This window comes from Lynx canadensis, chromosome A3 (assembly GCF_007474595.2).
Source record: "Lynx canadensis isolate LIC74 chromosome A3, mLynCan4.pri.v2, whole genome shotgun sequence".
NCBI classification, from domain to species: Eukaryota; Metazoa; Chordata; class Mammalia; order Carnivora; family Felidae; genus Lynx; species Lynx canadensis.
In genome coordinates this window covers 27,509,953-27,527,947 of record NC_044305.1, presented here as the reverse complement: position 1 = coordinate 27,527,947, position 17,995 = coordinate 27,509,953, and the positions used below count along the sequence as shown (strand labels likewise).

Here is a 17,995-nt window from a genome sequence, read left to right as displayed (position 1 = left end):
TGGCTGAGGTCACACTGCCAGCGAGTGGCAGAACCAGGACCCGGACCCAGGCCACCTAGCCTCTGCATCCCATGATCCTTTGCTGCGTCAGAGACAGGAGTCTCAAAGCATGCCAGTCAAGAAAACCTTGCCTTCAGATGGGGACTGAAGTGCTTGCCTGGCTTATTGTCTCTGGGTTTGAAATAGAAATATTTCAAATAGAAGTAGAAAACTCCAATCCATTTCCATGACCTCTACTCCATCACCCTCAACGCACCACACACACACACACACACACACACACACACACACACTCAAACTCCTCCGGAAGTGGAAAGAAAGGACGAGAAATTAGTGCTTCTGTAGGCAGGATATGATTTACACATACACAGACTAAGGGTGTCATTTTAAGAGGGGCCAACCGCTTGCCAGAGAGGGTCTGTGCCACCCATCCTCTTACGACTCCTGATTTTGGACTGGGACGGCCTCTCCTGATTCTCTTCATGATGTTCACGGAATAAAGGGTGGAGGAAGTGTCATGGCAAATGTTGATGTTGCCAGGACTCTGCCTTTCATTTGGAAATTGCTTTCGGTTGGAAATTCCCTGTGTGCAGAAGCCACTGGCTTCCAGGTGTCCCGTTAAGAAAGAAAGTCTGCTCTATTACAACGGGCAGTGTCCCCTTGCAGGGTTCACTGCTTAGAATGTAAGATACAGGACTGTCTTGCTGGGGGAAGATATTCGAATGAATTCTATGGTGTCCATTCTTCCATTTCTCTCATAGCCATAGAACCCCTGACTTTTAGCGGGGCGGATGGCGGCCCAGAGGAAAGACCACATTTCCCAGGCTGCCTTGTAGCGAGGGATGGCCATGTGACCGCATTAGGACAGAGGGGATGAATAACGCGCCCACCTTCCGGGTTGTGTACTTCCTTCCCATTTCCCTCTTCCTGCCCATAGAAATGCAGATGTGATCTCCGGATCTGGAGCAGCCGTATTAGACCCTGAGGAGGAAGCTATAGGATGAGATAACACAACAAGACTGTATAGAAGGAGGATGCAACTGGGGTGCCCGGGTGGCTCAGTGGGTTAAGCGTCCGACTCTTGGTTTCGGCTCAGGTCACGATCTCCCAGTTCATGGGTTCGAGCCCCGCGTCGGGCTCCACGCTGACAGTGCGGAGCCTGCTTGGGATTCTCTCCCTCTTTCTCTCTCCCTTGCCCTTCTGTCTCTCTCAAAATAAATAAATGAATAAACGTAAAACTTCCAAAAAAAAAAAAAAAAGGAGGATGAAACCATGATGATTATGGAGCCACTCTTCTCCCTGGGACCCAGATTTAATGTGGCAGAGAAATAAACTTCTATGCTGTTTAAGCTTCTACAATGTGGGGGACATTTTGTTAGAGCAGCAAAATGCTCATGTTCATATGTATATTTGTCTCTATATATGTACATATATGCATATGTACACACACATGCACTCACACAAGGAGAAGACTGGAAAGACGTATATCAACACATTAGCCTAGTTCATTCTGGAGAAAGGGATTTCTGCTGATTTTTTTTTCTCCTTGACACTTTGCTGTACTCTGAATTTTTTCTCGGGGCATGTGTTATTTCAAAATTCAACAAAAACAGGGGCACCTGGGTGGCTAAGTCACTTAAGCGTCCGACTTCAGCTCAGGTCATGATCTCACAGTTCGAGAGTTCGGGCCCCACGTCGGGCTCTATGCTGACAGCTCCGAGCCTGGAGCCTGTTTCGGATTCTGCATCTCCCTTGCTCTCTGCCCCTCCCCTACTCACACCCTGTCTTTCTCTGTCTCTCAAAAATAAATAAACATTAAAAAAAATTTCTTTTAACTCAACAAAAATAAAAGCCAAAGAAAGGGAAGCTCCTATAAATAGATCCTATTGTTTAAATCACCCTCATTTGCTTCCTATGAGCCTCTATAGGTCACACACACACACACACACACACACACAGATTTTATGGAATATTTCGCTTTCTTTCCTGAGGGTTATAGAACTTTTTTTTTTTTCAGGTGTTCTTCTTACTGAACAAAATGTCTCGAAGATGGTCCCATGTCCCCGTGTATAGGGTGACCTCATTTCTCATAACCAGCCCAACACGCTCCCTGGCTTGGCAAGCCAGGATTTACTGAACAGCCGTTGTTGGACATCTGCACTGTTTCTGATTTGAAGCCACTGAAAACAACACAGTGATCAAAGTCCTCAGACCTGCCTCTCTAAGCACTTGTGTGAGGCTCTGAAGTCCAACAAACATGGGTTCTAATCTGACTCCCCTGATTCTTTGCTGTGTAGCCTCAGGCAATCTCCTGTGCATCTCTGAGTCTCCGTCTCCTTACCGTAAAATAGGGAAACTAAAGAAGCTTACCCCATAAAATTTTTGCAAGAATAAGGACAACTAAACCCTACCACTTGCTTAATGCCTGCTGAGTACTTTTCCAACTGCTTCCTATGAGTTAACTGAACACTCACAACAGGGTGATATGAGGTCATGCTTAGACAGATGCCCTGAAAGTTTTCTAGAAGCTTGCAGCTTCTTTAATATATATATTTTTTTACTTTTTAAAAACGACTGCATTAGGCTTACCATATACATCGTCACTGGCCAGACTCGACTTCAGATTTATACTAACTTAATGACAATGAGATACGGAAATGTTACTCCTATATAGCTGTATTCCTTCCCTCTTTTTGTACAATTCTTGTTATACACATTACATCTCATGTGTCACCAACCCCACAACATCCACCTAGGAGTGCTCACTAGCAAGAAGGAAGAAGAAGGGAAAGCAGAGAAAATCATTGGTTAGAGCACCTGCTTCCCCGCAAATCTGTCCCAGCTCAAGAGCTAACAGCAGCCCTCCCTCTAAGTAACTGAAGGAGGTCATTGTCCCATCCTTCCTGATGGCGCCTGTGGGCTGACAATGGACACACGGACATGTACCCACGGCTCCCATGGGGCTTCCATTCAAGTGGTAGCATGACAGCTAGGAGTGTGGGTTCTGGTTCTAGACGCCTTGGTTTCAGGCCCAGGCTCTACCATTCACTGGCTGTGTGACCTTGGGCTACTTACCCTCTCAGTCCCTCAGTTTCCTCATCTGTAACAGCAGTACCTATCTCAGAGCATTTCTGGAAGGATGATATGAATTAATGCAGGCAAGGGACTCAGAACCTTATTTATTATGATGCATAATAGATGTTCAATAAACATTAGCCGTTTTATTATGTAACTTCAGAAATGCCATTGTGTGTGCCCAGAGAGGGGGAGAGAGAGAGAGAGAGACAGAAGGGGAAACAATATACACAGTGTGGGTGATTCTGCCTGGACATAAGCCCAGCAGTGAGCAAGACACGGGGAGCGTGGGCAGAATCCTGCACATCTGAATGAGAGCTGAATCCAAAATTAGAGTTTGCAAACCTATATAATTGCTGCCACACATTACCCCTCTTTATGTCCAATGCACTTATTACGGCAAAGGACTACATTCAGAAAACTGTACTTTATGGGTGATTTAGAGGATTTTTTTGGAGTCCTATAAAATTGTTTATTTTTATAATTGGCTCCTCACATTGGAACCTGAGGCCCATGTTAAATACCCTCCTTGCAGTGACTATATTTCAAAATGATAATAAACAAATGGGTGAGGATTTTCCCAAGGTTGCTCCGCTGGTGGTTTCGGGGACCAGAATGAGACCCCTGGCTGGGGACTCCCAGTCTAGTGCTCTTTTTAAACTGGGTCCTGGGGGACAGCCTGACATTCTCCCAACGACTCCGATCTCAGCTCCTGGCTCCTCTCTGAGAAGAGGGGAGGGGTGAGTCCAGAACTTGAACTTGAACTCACCCCGAGGAGGGTGTGTGGAGTTGGGGGGAGAGGGGATGCGGATGTGAACCCCTGCTTCCCAGCTGGTTCTGTGCGACCTCCCTTGAGAGGCTCAGTTTCTACAGGGAAAGGTTGACACCTACCTATGTATGTATGTATGTATGTAGATATGTATGTATGTGTGATGCACACAGCAGGCACTCAAGGGCATATTCCCTTCAAGCAGGTGGTGGGCTCTGGGTGCAATGTAGCTTTGAGCCAGCAGGTGGCACTACAGCCTAAGAAGCCAGAAAAAGGGGGCCAGAAAGCGGTGTGCCTGAAAGGTGGATCTGTTGGGGTCCTGCAGAGGGCGGGCCATTCAAAGTGGATGTAGGAGTCCAGGCCACAGGAGTGCCTGCCCCATGCCCGCATAGGCAGATACTCAGAGACTCCCAATCTTGCATAACCAAGGACCAACCTTGAGCCGGATGGAGGCCTTCCCATAAGGCATTTCCTTGAAACTTCACAACTGCCCTATGGATAGTGCCAATAAGGTCCTGTTTTACAAGTGAGGAAAATGAGCCCAGAGAGGCAAAGTGACCTGCACAAAGCCCATGGGGTCACCTCTCCAAGGCTGCCCCACCTATGTAGTGAGGGGCGGGGGGGGAAGCAGGGAGACCAGGGAGGAGGCTTGACAATGACCCCGGTGAGTACAGATGGTGACTGTGGACCCAGGTGGTGGCTTTGGAGGTGGGAGGAAGTGTTCGGATTCTGGGTATGTTCTGAAGGGTGAGGTAACAGAATTTGATGAATCTGATGTGTGCGCATGAAATTGTTATTCTATGTCATATGACATACTACTTATGTTCCATGATCAGATGCCGTGTAACAAGTGAACTCAAGACTTAATGACTTTCTCTGCACATAAACACCCCGCGGGCTGAGGCAGGTCAGCCAGCGGGGCTCTCCAAGTCTCCCTTCGTTCTTCAGTTCCCGCCAAGCCCTGCCCTACAGACCGGGGATGTTGTGGGGAGCAACGCCCAAAGGTTCTTGCCCCATAGAGCTCGCCCCGTGGGGACCCAGACACTAACATGATGTCAGACGGTGACAGAGCAGCTCTCATATCAGGGGACATCAGCAGGCAGCCCCTGGGCCCCGCTCCAGGCCCTTGGGTCTGGCGAGTTAGCTCCTCACAGCATGTCCTAAAAGTCCGGAAGAGTTCCTAGCACTTTCTTTATCATTGTTTTTCCACTTTATTTATTCTGAGACAGAGCACGAGCAGGGGAGGGGCAGAGAGAGGGGGAGAGACAGCATCCCAAGCGGGCTCCAGCCGCCAGCTGTGAGCCCGATGCGGGGCTCGAACTCAAGCACCGCGACATCATGGCCAGAACTCAAGAACCACGAGATCACGACCTGCGCCGAAACCGAGAGTCGGACACTTAACCGACCGAGCCGCCCCGACGCCCCAAGAGTTCCAAGCGCTTAAAAAAAGAAGGAGACAACTTCAAACTCTAGATTTACAGCCACGCTTGAAAACCTGACAGCTCTGACCACTGGGGCCTGCTTTCGCCCCTGGCGGATGTCACCCGGAACAGGGCCCCGGGCCCGATTCGCCTTCAGTGGTGACTGTGGTTGGTTCAAGGGAAGGGGCTGCTTTCCCTAAGATTTCCTCTCCGAAGACTGGTCGACGCAGGGTGAGGAGGCCTGACCTCCCTGTCTCACAGTGTGACCTCTTCCAAAGGGCTGTCTCCCGTCCAGAGTTCCTGATGGGCCTGGCCGAGGCTTCTGTTGCAAACGCCTGACTCCCCTTCCCTCAATCCCCCCAAATCCCAAGAGCACTCCCTGGAAAATCACCTGCCCTCAAACCTCTACGGCACTGTTTCTGCAGACTCCGACCTTCAAGATGGGCACGTGCTTGTCAGCCCCCCAGGGCCCCCCCACCTAGCCCACCTGGCCTTGCAGTTCCCTAGCTCCCATTATGTCCCGGCTTCCCCGCGGTGATAACAAAAGAAGGAGCTGACTGTTCCGGGGAGCAACTATTATCATGGGAGGCCTCCTTCTCTGGGCAACGTGCTCACTTAATCCTCACAATAACCCCGTGATCATTACCCACTCATGCACTCGACCTACACTTTCTCTTGACCTGACAATCCCAGGTGCTGGCGGGAATGCGAAAGGGCGCCGCCTCTTTGGAAAAGTTCATCGGTTCCTTGTACCATTGTAAATACACTTAGGCTGGGACCCAGTGACTCCACTGCTCCATCTCTACCCGGGAAAAACGAAAACTTCCGTCCGCGCGACGACCTGTGTGCCCATGTTCACGGCGGCATTATTTGCAATCACCGAAAGCTGGAAATGACCCAAGTGCCTTTCAACTGGTGAATGATAAAGAAGGTGCTGTGCAACCGCAGGCTGGAATACGGGGTGGCAATAAAAAGGAACAGGCTTCTGATAAATGTAACGCGGCGGAAGCCCAAATGCCTTCTGCCGAGTGAAGGAAGCCAGACTCAAAAGGCTGCAGACAGGGGTGACGAGGGTCGCATAACGGAGACGTCTGTCATGGCTGCCCCAGTGTGCCCCAGTTGGAAGCGGCAGCACTGGGGACGAATGATTTCGGCTGGCGTCCAGGCCGCCCTCGATGTAATCAACACGCTGTTTACTTATTTGGGGGAGAAAAGGAGGTGGGGGTGGGGGCTCTGGGTTCCACTGCTAATAATTAAGCAAAAAAGTTTGAACACGACAGGAATAAATGAGGTCCCCCTCGGCGGTGACATTTCACAATTCTGCAATTCTGTGGCTTTCAGGCTTCAGAATTCCATGAGGCTGAGGACGCTGCCCACTTTGGAACCCAGAGGGCAGTCTTCTGGGACACTCTGGCTGGTGGGGGGGAGGGGGGGAGGGGGGGAGAGGGACGGATGAAAATAACAGCAGGGGGGAGGGTTCTGACCCCTCTCCCCATAGAGTCCTCGCCCTGTCCCCGGGGACAAGGCCTCTGTCCCTTCCATTCACTCACCCCAGCTGATGCCACACACACACCCCCACCAGAAGCCTCCCCACCTCCCCTCATTGTGTGAAGGGCTCAGATGGAGGGACAGCCCATTAACCCCTTCCTGGCCTCATTGCTTCACTCTGCAGCTGTCACACCGCGGCCTCGGGCCTGAGCAGGGAAGAGGGCCCGATAGTTAATCACAATTACAGCGCAGAGTGTCAGCTGTGAAGCTGGCCTCCTCCATTGGCTACCAGCCGGCCCAGGACGACGGGTCACCCGCATCAGCCACGCAGCAGGCTCTGAGACAGGACAGTCCCTTCCTGGTCACTCCCGGGACCTTCCCCCAAAGACCCCAACAAGGTGTCCGCCATTGTCAGGCCTGCATCCTGTAGCTGTTGACCTGGCCAAGCCTCCCACCTGCCCCCAGCACCTCCGCTGAAACATCACCTCCTCCAAGAGGCCTTCCCTGACCCCCGGGGCTAAGGTGGCGCTGCTCCCCGTCACATGCCCTGTTTCCGTGTTTTGTTTTATTTTACTGCAGTGTTTGTCGCTACCCATAATAGTCTTGGGTGTTGACTGGCTTACTGTGTATATAGTTTCCCAAGGCTGAAGTTACAAACACCCACAAACCGGGTGGATTAAGGCAACAAAAACCTATTCTCTCCCGGTTCTGCGGCTGCAAGTTCAATATTAAGGTGTCAGCAGGGCGGTGCTCGGATGCTTCCCAGCTCCTTGCAGGGGTTGGCCCGCATCCTCGGTTTCGTCGACCTGTAGGCCCGGCTCTCCAGTCTCAGCCTCCATTGCCACACGGCGTCCTCCTTGTGTGTCTGTGTCCAGATTTCCATCCTTTTTTTTTTTTTTTAAAAGAAGCCTGAGAAATCACAGACACTTTTCTTTTTTAAGTTTATTTATTTATTTTTGGGAGAGAGCGCACAAGTCGGGGAGGGGTGCAGAGAGGGAAGGAGAGAGAATCCCAAGCAGCCTCCACACCATCAGCACTGAGCCCGATGCGGGGCTCGAACTCACGAACAGTGAGATCACGACCTGAGCTGAAACCAAGAATAGGACGCTTAACCGACTGAGCCACCCAGCTGCCCCAGATTTCCCTCTTCTTATAAGGACACCAGACCAAGGATCAGGGTCCACCCTCACCGAGCACAACCTTATACTTGCTTACGCCTGCAAAGACCCTATTATCAAAGGTCACATTCACAGGAACCAAGAGTTAGGACTTGGGCATATCACATAATCCCACAATGGCGTGTTTTTATTCTTCATGTTCTAAAAGAGCAGGGCCCTGTTGGTCTTGTCATGGAACATAGTCTCTGGGAAGCAGGCACTTAATTTTAAAACAACATATTGTATCATAGCCTTTGTCCCAATCCTGAGCTGGGCCTGGGGACAGGGGCCACTGTCAGAATCTCTGGACAGGAGAAGCCCTCTGTCTGGTAGAGAACGGACACGGAAAGCAAGTTTGTCCCTGAAGATGACTCCCATCTCTTTCTGGGGACCTTAGGGTCCAACTCACAGTCAGCACCAATAAACACGGCAGTCCGGACAGATGAGGAAGAGGGGGGGAGTGCAGCAGGACCGTGGGGGCCAGGGAACCAACTCAGACTGGGGACCACGGAGAGCTTCACCAGCAGCTGAGCCTTCTGGGAAAGGAGCGGCTGAGGGAGCAACATGGGCACTAGGGACGGAGAGAGCCTGGCGCTGGGCGGTCTGCCAGTGCTGCCTGGATAGGGCCAGGTAAGGCGGGGACAGCTCGGCCTGAACTTTGCCCTGATGGCAAGGGGGAGCCACCAGGGGATTTAAAGCTGGGGCTTGTCAACATCAAATGTGCACATCACTGATCTCTTCCTTTTTAGTTTCTATTTATGTAGTACATTCACCTGTGTCTTTAAGGGTCAACAGGTACAACAGGATGTGGCAAAGCCTGCCCACTCCCCACCCCACCTCCTCCGGCCACCCTAGCCCCCGACTCCCCTCCTGTGGGCAATCACTGTTACCAGCCTGTCCCAGAGAGTCTATGCATACACAAGCAAATTTCTTTCCATCTCAAACATAAAAGACAGCCTAATTTACTCACCATTCTGCACCTTGCTTTTTAAAAAATATCGAGGTAAGGGGCACGTGGGTGGCTCGGTTGGTTAAGCGTCCGAGTTCAGCTCGGGTCATGATCTCGCAGTTCGTGAGCGCGAGCCCGGCGTCAGGCTCTGTGCTGACAGCTCAGAGCCTGGAGCTGCTTCGGATTCTGTGTCTCCCTGAGGTATAAACGACATACAGAGAAATGTGGTTGTGTAACCAACACCCAGCTGTGATACAGAACATTCCCAGCTCCCCGAGTTTGTCCATGCCTTCCCAATCGATCCCCTCTATGCCCAGAGGAAGCCACAGGGCTGGCTTCTAGCACCATGGGTTGATTTATTTCACCTGTTCTAGAATTTGATACAAATAGCATCAGTATAGCAAGTTCTTTTTTGTGTCAGCTTGTGTTTACCGCGCATGCTTTGAGATTCTTCCAATCTTTCACCCATTTTCAGGACAGAGTAGTATCCCAAGACGTGGGCTCACCAGTTTGCTTATCCATTCCCTAGTTGACGGACACTGAGCTGTCTCCAGTTGTTGTCTATTACAAACAACTCTTACGAACATGTGCGTATAAGTCCTTCTGGGACCGTGTATTTTTATTTTGGGCGGGGGAGGGGGGAAAAAAACCTAGAGGTGAAGTGGCTGGGTCATGAGCAGGCGTATGAGAAACTGCCAGCCTATTTTCCAAAGTGGGATGTCTGAAATACCGTTCCGTATCAGGGCGTAGAGCTTGTGCATTTGTGTTCATGGCCGCAGAGTGCTCCATTGCATGGACGTCCCAAAATTTGCTTGCCAAGTCCCCTGTTGAAGTTGTTTCCAGTTGTTTGCAGCCATCAACAATGCTGCCGTGAATATTAGCCCTGTAGACATGGCACGTGGGTGAGTGCACCCGTAGGGCACACTCCTAGGTGTGGAAGTCTTGAGTGTGACAGAGACGGATGGTTGGGCTGCAGTATCCACACTCCGTGTCTTCCGGTGAGAGAGAACTCCAACTTTTACCCGGACACATGATGCCTGGATCTATACCGTATTTCTCAGCCTCTCTTGTAGCGCTTAGTGTGGCCATGCAACCAAGTTCTGACCAATAGAATAGAAATAAAAGTATCATCTGTGACTTCCAGAAAGGGTCTTTATAGGGACTTCCCTCCCTTCTTGACCCCTTTCTCCTTTCTGATGACTGGAAGGCTCTCCATCTGGGATGCAGATGTGATGGCTACTGTTTGAGCAGCCATCTTGGGCTGTGAAGTGGCAGCCACATACTGAGGATGGTGGAATAATAAGATAGGAGTCTAGTTCCCCACACTATGGAGCACCATCACCCTGCCAGCCCTAGACTGCTACCTTCAGACTTTATTTACATGAAAGAGAAATGCCTCTACTGTTTTTCAACGGCTACTATGAAGGGTTTCCTGTCACAGCCACCGGGTTATAAATCCTGTGCATCAGTGACTTTGAAAAGTAGTGAGTTTTGCTTTTAGAAAGGTCACTTTGGGGGCTAGAGCGCAGGCAGAGTGAAGAGCAAGTCGAAGGGAGTCAGGGAGACAAGGGGACAGTGGTCAAGGGGGGATAATAAGGTCTGAATCCATATAGGAGCGACTCAGATGCGGGTGGGGCAGCCAAACTCTCCCCAAACCTAACGGAGAGAATGATAAACAGGAAAGGATCTGACAGGTGTTCCCACCCCACCCCACCCCACCCCACCCACAGCCCACGCTTTCATCTGACCCCAGCCCATTTATCCACTTCATTGCCCGCCTCCCCGTTTGCAAGGTGAGCTCCAGGACCCTCCCCCAGCAAGCTGCTCTTTCCAGAGTGCACCCTACCTGCTCTTACTGCAACCGCTTTGCACCTGCTGAACACTTTTCCCGCAAGGTCCTCATCTCCTGTGCCCGTCCAGCCCCTCCACTTGTCAGTCACGTCTTACCGGAAACGGGGCCTCCTCCAGGAAGCCCTCCGGGATTCCCTCCCGTCCCGAAGGTCCTCCTGGGGGGGGGGGGGCATCCCGCGATGCAGCCCTTACTCCTGCATTTGCCAGGCTGCATTATAATTGTCTGTTTACAAGTCTGCCTGCAGCCCTAGGCTGACAGCCTTTCGCTGGTGAAAATGGCAGCCAGGAGGGGCCCAGTCCAGGACGGAGCATTTAATAAAATGCGCCCCACTTGCTGGGCCCTGTTCTCAGCGCTTATGCTAATTCATGCAATGCTCCGCAGGGCAACACCACAGCGAATGGGCGAGAGAGTGAACGAATGAATGAGGGAGGGAACGAATGAATGAGGTACCCACCAGGGGGCGACGGCGCTTTGCCACGGAGCCCCCGGCGGCGGCTGCAGAGACTGGGAAAAGCCGCTTCCCCGCCCCCCCCCCACTCGGGTCTCGCCGCCCCACCCCAGCCCACCCCAACCCCACGAGGGAATCGCCGGGCCCCGCCCGCCCCCTTCCCGCCTCAGATAATTAACTCGAACCAATAAAACGCTGATTGCGGCGCCTTTGTACGCGCCGCCTTGGCATTGTCATGGAAAACGGGGTCCCCTCCCCATCCGGGCTGCCCGCCCCTCCCCGGCCCCCGCAGCTGGCCGGGAGTCGGTCGGAGCCACCTGGACGGGACCGGGGGACCCCGAGCCGTCGGGCGCCCCGTCCATCTGCTCCCCACCCCCACCCGCACCGTCAGCTGCGGACCCGGCCCAGCCCCGGAGGCCGGCGAGAGCGTCCTGCGAAGCCCGCACCCCTTCCTCCCGCTCGCTCCCGCGGGACCCCGGGGCGGGGGAGCCGGCCTCCGGGATCCCCGCCTGCAAGCCTGGGCTGTGTCCCCCAGGGACAGCGCGGCCGGAAGGGGGTTCTCGGTCCGGAATAGTAAGGATGATGAGAAGCCAGAGAGTGGGAGGGGAACCAACCGGTGGGAAAGCCCACCCCCCATTTCCAAGCCCCGGGACAAGCTCCCAGAAATCTCTCAGACACAGTATATCTGAATACATTTTAAACACATACAGGAAAAGAGTCGCACAGGAAAACAAGTTGGGGGGAACGAACTTAAACAATGCAGTGGGTTCATTGTTCCTCATTCATTCTCACACCCCCACACCGTGACCGAGCTGGGGGGGGGGGCGGTATTTCTCCGGAGGGCTTTCTCTACATGCACACTTCTAAATGCATCTACGCCACAAGCGCATACACGCACATGTAGGAACCTACGCGGTATCACCACTACCTATCATCTACGGGCTGCTTTATTCCCCTCCGCAAGGCGCGTGCTACAGATCTTTTCCCTGGCACGGTTAACACAACAAGGCGGTCCCCCGGCCCCGCTTCAGCCTGGGGGGATATCTGCTGTCTGGCCTGAGTGTGTCCCTGACTATCCCTTGGGGGCCAAGGCTCCGCCCTCCGTCCCTGGGTGAAGGGGGCGCTGGGGTCCGTGTGTTCCTCCTGAACAACCTGTGAGGTCGGTGAGCTGTCTTTCAGCAGAGAGAAGGGAACTCATAACACTAGTACTAGTCGCAGTAGTAGAGGTAACCACCGCAAAGAAAAATATCCAAAACCTAGAAGTGAGACAAAAGGAAGTTCATGTGCCCTTTCAATGTCATTCTGAGACGCTGTCTGATCCGCCCAGAGAACCAGTCACCTGATTCCGGGGGAGACGTACCTTTGTTTGACTTTGCTGTTTATTATTGATCAGACTTCCTGCTCCGTGAAGTTACACCTTAACCGGTGAAAGACGCACAGCTGCGGGGTGCCTGGGTGGCTCAGTCGGTTAAGCGTCCGGCTTCGGCTCAGGTCATGATCTCATGGTTCCTGGGTTCGAGCCCCGCGTCGGGCTCTGTGCTGACAGCTCAGAGCCTGGAGCCTGCTTCAGATTCTGTGTCTCCCTCTGTCTGACCTTCCCCCATTCATGCTCTGTCTCTCTCTGTCTCAAAAATAAATAAACGTTAAAAAAAAAATTTAGAAAACGTAGCTCCATCAGGAGTGCATCTCGTCACTTGTGGTTCAGCTACAGCATGCTCAGGGAGGGGGAGTCATGCACCCACGGTCACAAGGTCTCAAAGCCTGGGCCGTCACTCCTGCTGCTTTAGTCGCTTAATATCTCAGAGCCTCCATCTCCGCATCTGTAAAATGGGAACAATAAAACCAGGAGAAGCTGTCGCCAGGAGAAAGCAGATCTGCCTGGCAGAAGGTTCGGCCGTCGTGGCAGCTGCAAACTGCTCATTTTGTGGTTGTGTCACACTCTGGAACGTGCTTGTGTCATGTCAGGGTCATCTGAGAGGTATTTTTCTGTCTTCTACCCCCAATAAGGCCAGCCTTTGTGCCCTGAGCTCTCGGCTCTTGTTGGGACATCCTCGGCAGCTTCTTTGTGTGTTCGGGTGTTTTTTTTTTTTCCCTTTCCTGAGATGGACCCCACTCAGATTGAGGGTCAAAGGCGGTAGACCCCAGACCTCAGGCTTGGACACTGTATTTGTTTTCTGCGGCGGCCAGCTGTAACAAAGTGCCACAAACTGGCTTAAAACAGCAGAAATGTATTATCTCGAAGTTCCAGAAGCCGGAAGTCCGACATCAAGGTGTCAGCGGGGCCCTGTGGGGGGTGCCCGCAATCCTTGGTACTCCTCAGCCTGTAGGCCCATCACTCCAATCTCTGCCCCTGTCACCACATGGCATTCTTCCCTGTATGTCTGTGCTTGTGTCCAGATTTTCCTTTTCTTACAGGGACACGAGTCGGATTTGGATCCACCCGCATCCGGTCTGACTTCACCTTAATTATATCTGCAAAGACCCTATTTCTAAATAAGGTCACATTCTGGGGCGCCTGGGTGGCTCAGTTGGTTGAGCGTCCAACTTCATCTCAGGTCATGATCTCACAGTTTGTGGGTTCAGGCCCCACGTCGGGCTCTGGGCTGATGGCTTGGAGCCTGGAGCCTGCTTTGGATTCTGTGTCTCCCTCTCTCTCTGCCCCTCCCCTGCTCGTACTCTGTCTCTCTCTGTCTCAAAAATAAATAAAACATTTAAAAAAAATTTTTTTTTAAATAAGGTCACATTCTGAGGTTCCCAGCAGATATGAATTGGGGGGAGCACGTTACTGAATCCAGGACAGACAGCGAGCATCTCCCCGAGCTCCTGCAGGGAGTCAACCCTCCTCACGTTTTCTGGGTTGCAAAAATCCCAGGATCCCTGTGAGACCCTCTGGATAAGCAATATCAGGCGCCTAGCCCAGGGAGCTAGGACTTGGCATTTTCTCTGATCAGACAAATAAAGCACAGGCGGGGAGCGGGCAGGGGGCGGGGCGGGGGGCGGGGCACTAGCGAGTGCCCATTGCGACCTCTCTCCGCTCAAAGCCACGTGCACAGGCGCCGGGCTCTGAGACGTGAGCAGGCCAACCTCTCCTCTCTGGTCTATACCCGTCTGTCTAACGGACACGAAGGATACAGCTGCAAGTAATGTGACATCGTGTGTCAACTCTACCTCAACTTACAGAAATCAGAACAGTGGTTACCCGGGGGATGGGCAGGAGGGAGTGTGCTGGTGGCTGCGAATGTTCTTTATCTGCATCTGGATGGTTGTTACACAGGTGTGTACTTGCATAAAAATTCACTGAATTGCACACGTTAGAGGCGCGTGCTCCGGGTACTTTACTGTATTTCAGATCTTAATTAAAAGGCAGGTAGGCGGGAGGGAAGAGAAGCCAAGGGAAGGAAGAGAGATGAGCACAGTGATCCCTGGCAGGGCCTGGCTTCCAGAAGGAAGCGAAGAGGCCTTTCCGCAAATGGTGGGCAGAAGGGCGCCGGGGTCTGGCCTTGACAGCAATAACCGAAGGGAGGGGTGGTAGGGGGCGTGGCCCTTTCTTCGACCCCCACCCCCGGCCTCCGCCTTGGAAGACAGAAAAGAGGGACTTCGGAGTCTCGCGTATTGGCTGTGTGACTTCGGGCGCGGCCTTTGCCTTCTCTGGGCCTCGGCCTTCTCACCGGGCAAATAAGGACGAAGCTCTCAAACAACCGTGAAGACTGAGACATTCGCTGAACCGCCCTGGGCACGGCGGTTCCTGCTGCTTTTCCTAGCCTAGCCCCGCAGGAGGAGGAAGGGTCCCCCACCCCGCGTCTGAGCCCCAGCCCCGTGGGCCTGACGGCCGAGAGGTACTGGTGGATTCCCGGGTTCACGTCTGTGGGCCGGTCTCATCTTGTTGCCTCCTCCGCAAAACGCCTTCCTCCTGCAGCTGCCCTTTCACTCGCTCGTCCAACCTGCAGCAATTCCCTCCACTTTTCTGCGACTCGGTTTGCCCATCTCTAAAATGGGGAAGGATACCGGTCTCTGCCGTGGCTGGCGGCTGTGAGGACGCAAGGAATTTGCACTTACAGCAGGGACTGGAACAACGCAGGGACTCCGGCCGCTGGTATGGCTATCCATGCACACCCACTGACTGAGCTCCTGCCGCGTGATGGGCACCACGCCGGGCACCGGAGGTCCCTGTGGGGCTGGGAACACCCTTCATGCAGGGCCGTGCAAGCGGAGGACAAGGGCACCCCCCGAGCGCCCCGCCTCCTGAGGCCGCTGCCTCCCGGGCTGAGTGTTTCAGCTGTACCCAGGCCAGATGCATGGTTTTGCCAAATGCTCCAAGAGAGGCTGTCATTCGGTGGCACAAAGGCAGCTCCTCGCACTCGGGGTGGGCGGGGCCCGGGGAAGAGCTCCAACCACCTGGCTTGGCAACTGCTCCTGGGGCAGCCTGGCCCCGAGCCTGGGCCCCCCTCCCCTCCCGGCAGTAAGAGGACAGGGCGGCCGGGAGGGCAGGGGCAGGAGCCCAGGATGCCTGGTGGAGAAGGGGTAAGCGCAGGGCACAGGGTCTGGAGAGAGGGAGGGAGGGAGACAGCGCGGACAGGAGAAGAAAAGGAGGGAGGGAAGAACATTAAGGGTGAGCAGCTAACTCCCACCTAGCACCCAAGGGGCCGGGCCCTGGTCTAAGTTACTCCTCAGAGGAACCTTCAAGACAGATACCATATCCCATTTTATAGCTCAGGAAACCAAAGCACAGAGAGATTATGTGACTTGCCCAAGGTCACACAGCCAGTAGGTGGCAGAGCTGAGATTCGAGCCCAGGGCAGCAGGAATCCAAGCTCTTAATCATCATGAAGATGAAGAGGTGGGAAAGGCAGGGGGAAGGAGAAAGACTAGACCAAAAAAAAGTGGAGACAAGGAGAAAAGGGAGAGGAAGGAAGAAAAGAGAAAAGGAAGGAAAGAAAAGATCATAGAAAAGATGGAGTGGAGAGAATTAAGGAGAAGTAAGCATGGCGGGGGGGGGGGGGTGGGGGGGAGGGCTGGACAAGACCACTTTCCGTCCCTCCATCCCCTCCCCTCCCCTCTCCCCCGCACCCAACTCCCACCTGCACGAGCTACTTCCTGAGTCACACACCGGGCTGGGAACAGCCCTGACCACCACACCAGACCCAGTTGGTCCTCTGGAAACAGTGGCCTCCCTGAGAGGGGCTGCTGAGCCAGCCATGGCCCAGAGCCGCTGGGGGTGGGGGTGGGGGTGGGGGGGCAGACGGGAGGCGCAGAACTGGAGGGCCTCCTGGCACGGCGCCCCGCTGTTAGCCTGGCCTCAGAAGGCTTCTTTCTGCCCCACAGCCACCCTGCAGGGGGACTGTCTCCAGTTCAAAGTTGAAGCAGCCCAGGTCAGAAAGGGACTGAGAAGCTCTCGGTGCAGGGCTCTAACCCACCGTCTGGCCCTGAGGCTGTGTTCTCAGACTCTGTACCCTCTAGCTTCTGTCCTCCATGATAAGGCTGAGCCCTCAGTTTCAGCAGCAGGCCGGCCCCACATGGGCCTGCACCCAACCAAAGGGCTCTCACACTCTTCCTCTTTTTTCTTTTTTTATGTTTGTTTGTTTGTTTGTTTTGAGAGAGAGAGAGAGACAGCTGGGGCAGGGCAGAGAGAACGGGAGAGAGAAATCCCAAGCACGCTCTGTGCCATCAGCACGGAGCCCGACGCAGGGCTCGAACCCATGAACCGTGAGATCGTGAGCTGAGCCTAAACCAAGAATCCGACACTTAACTGACTGAGCCACCCAGGTGCCCCCTCTCCACGTTCTTCCTTTTAACCATGCCTCCCAGGCAGGGCAGCCCAAGGCCTGCCAGCCTCCTGCAGGGGCAGCCTTCGGAGAGCACAGAGGAGAGGGGAAGAGAGCCCAGGCCCAGCATTCAACCTCCACCGAGCTCTCTGCATGGCCTGCGTTACCTGCAGAAGCCACTGGAAACTCAGAGGCTGAGGCACTGTTGACTCCTCACTGGGGCTACATGTCCATGGGGCCAGCCGGGGACTTCAGAGTTGGGAGACCTAAGGTCCAGTTTGAGACAGCCTGGGATCCCTCTGAAATTGTACCCCAATTTAATTCTGCATATCCGAACTTTTTGGAGGAGAGGCTTTGGTTTTTATCAGACTCTCAAAAGAAGTTAGGTCTCCCAAAAGGTCACTCAGAGAGATTGGGCTCAAACAGTTGAACAGTGACCTAATGAATCTAGAAAATCATAGAACAGAAGGCCTGAATCTTGGGGCTCTGAGGGCGGGGGGCCCAATGTGTTGTAACCTGTTGGAATCTCCATTGCCTGGCACATAGTAGGTGTTCAGTAAGTATTTGTGAATGAATGGGTGAACAATTTACACAAGGCAGAGCAACAGAAGGAACCAACAAAGGATGTAGAGAAGCCCTCTTTATCTGATGTTGCAGAACAAATCACCCCAAAACTAAGTGACTCATAACAATAGTAACAGGCCTCGTGATTTCTCTGGGTCAGGAATTTGGGACGAGTGTGGCTGGCTGGTCTTGGGGCTGCACTCATCCGAAGGTTTGACTGGGGCTTCTTGCAGAATCTGCTTCCAAAGTGGCTCATTCCTAAGAACTGCATGTTGGTGACAGCTGGAGGCATGGCTTCCGTTCCTTTCCATGAAGGTCTTTCCATGGGATGCTTGAGTAATTTCATGGCATGGCAGCTGGCTTCCCCTGGAGGGACCAGACCCAAGACCAAGATAGAGGCCGCAAGAGATTTCGTGACCTACCCTTGGAAGTCACACTCTGCCACTTTCCACAAAACCCTGCTGGTTACACAGGTCAACTTGATTAGTAGTCAACAAGGCCTTCAAAGTC

General features: G+C 53.3%; 1 protein-coding gene across 4 annotated transcripts in view; it reads right to left on the bottom strand.

Moving 5' to 3' along the window:
* Positions 1–17,995, bottom strand: part of FAM110A (family with sequence similarity 110 member A) — a 131,653-nt gene that overhangs the window by 47,009 nt on the left and 66,649 nt on the right. The window contains exons 3-4 of one of the 4 annotated variants that reach the window (XR_003967639.1): positions 9,366–9,959; positions 9,026–9,055 (exon numbers count right to left, since the gene is read on the bottom strand). The exons of 2 other annotated variants lie outside the window; for them this stretch is intronic. The gene's annotated coding sequence lies outside the window, so the exon portion shown is untranslated. Of the gene's footprint in view, positions 1–8,999; positions 9,960–17,995 lie in introns of those variants that run through there. One more of the 4 variants, XR_003967637.1, reaches the window with a different exon arrangement.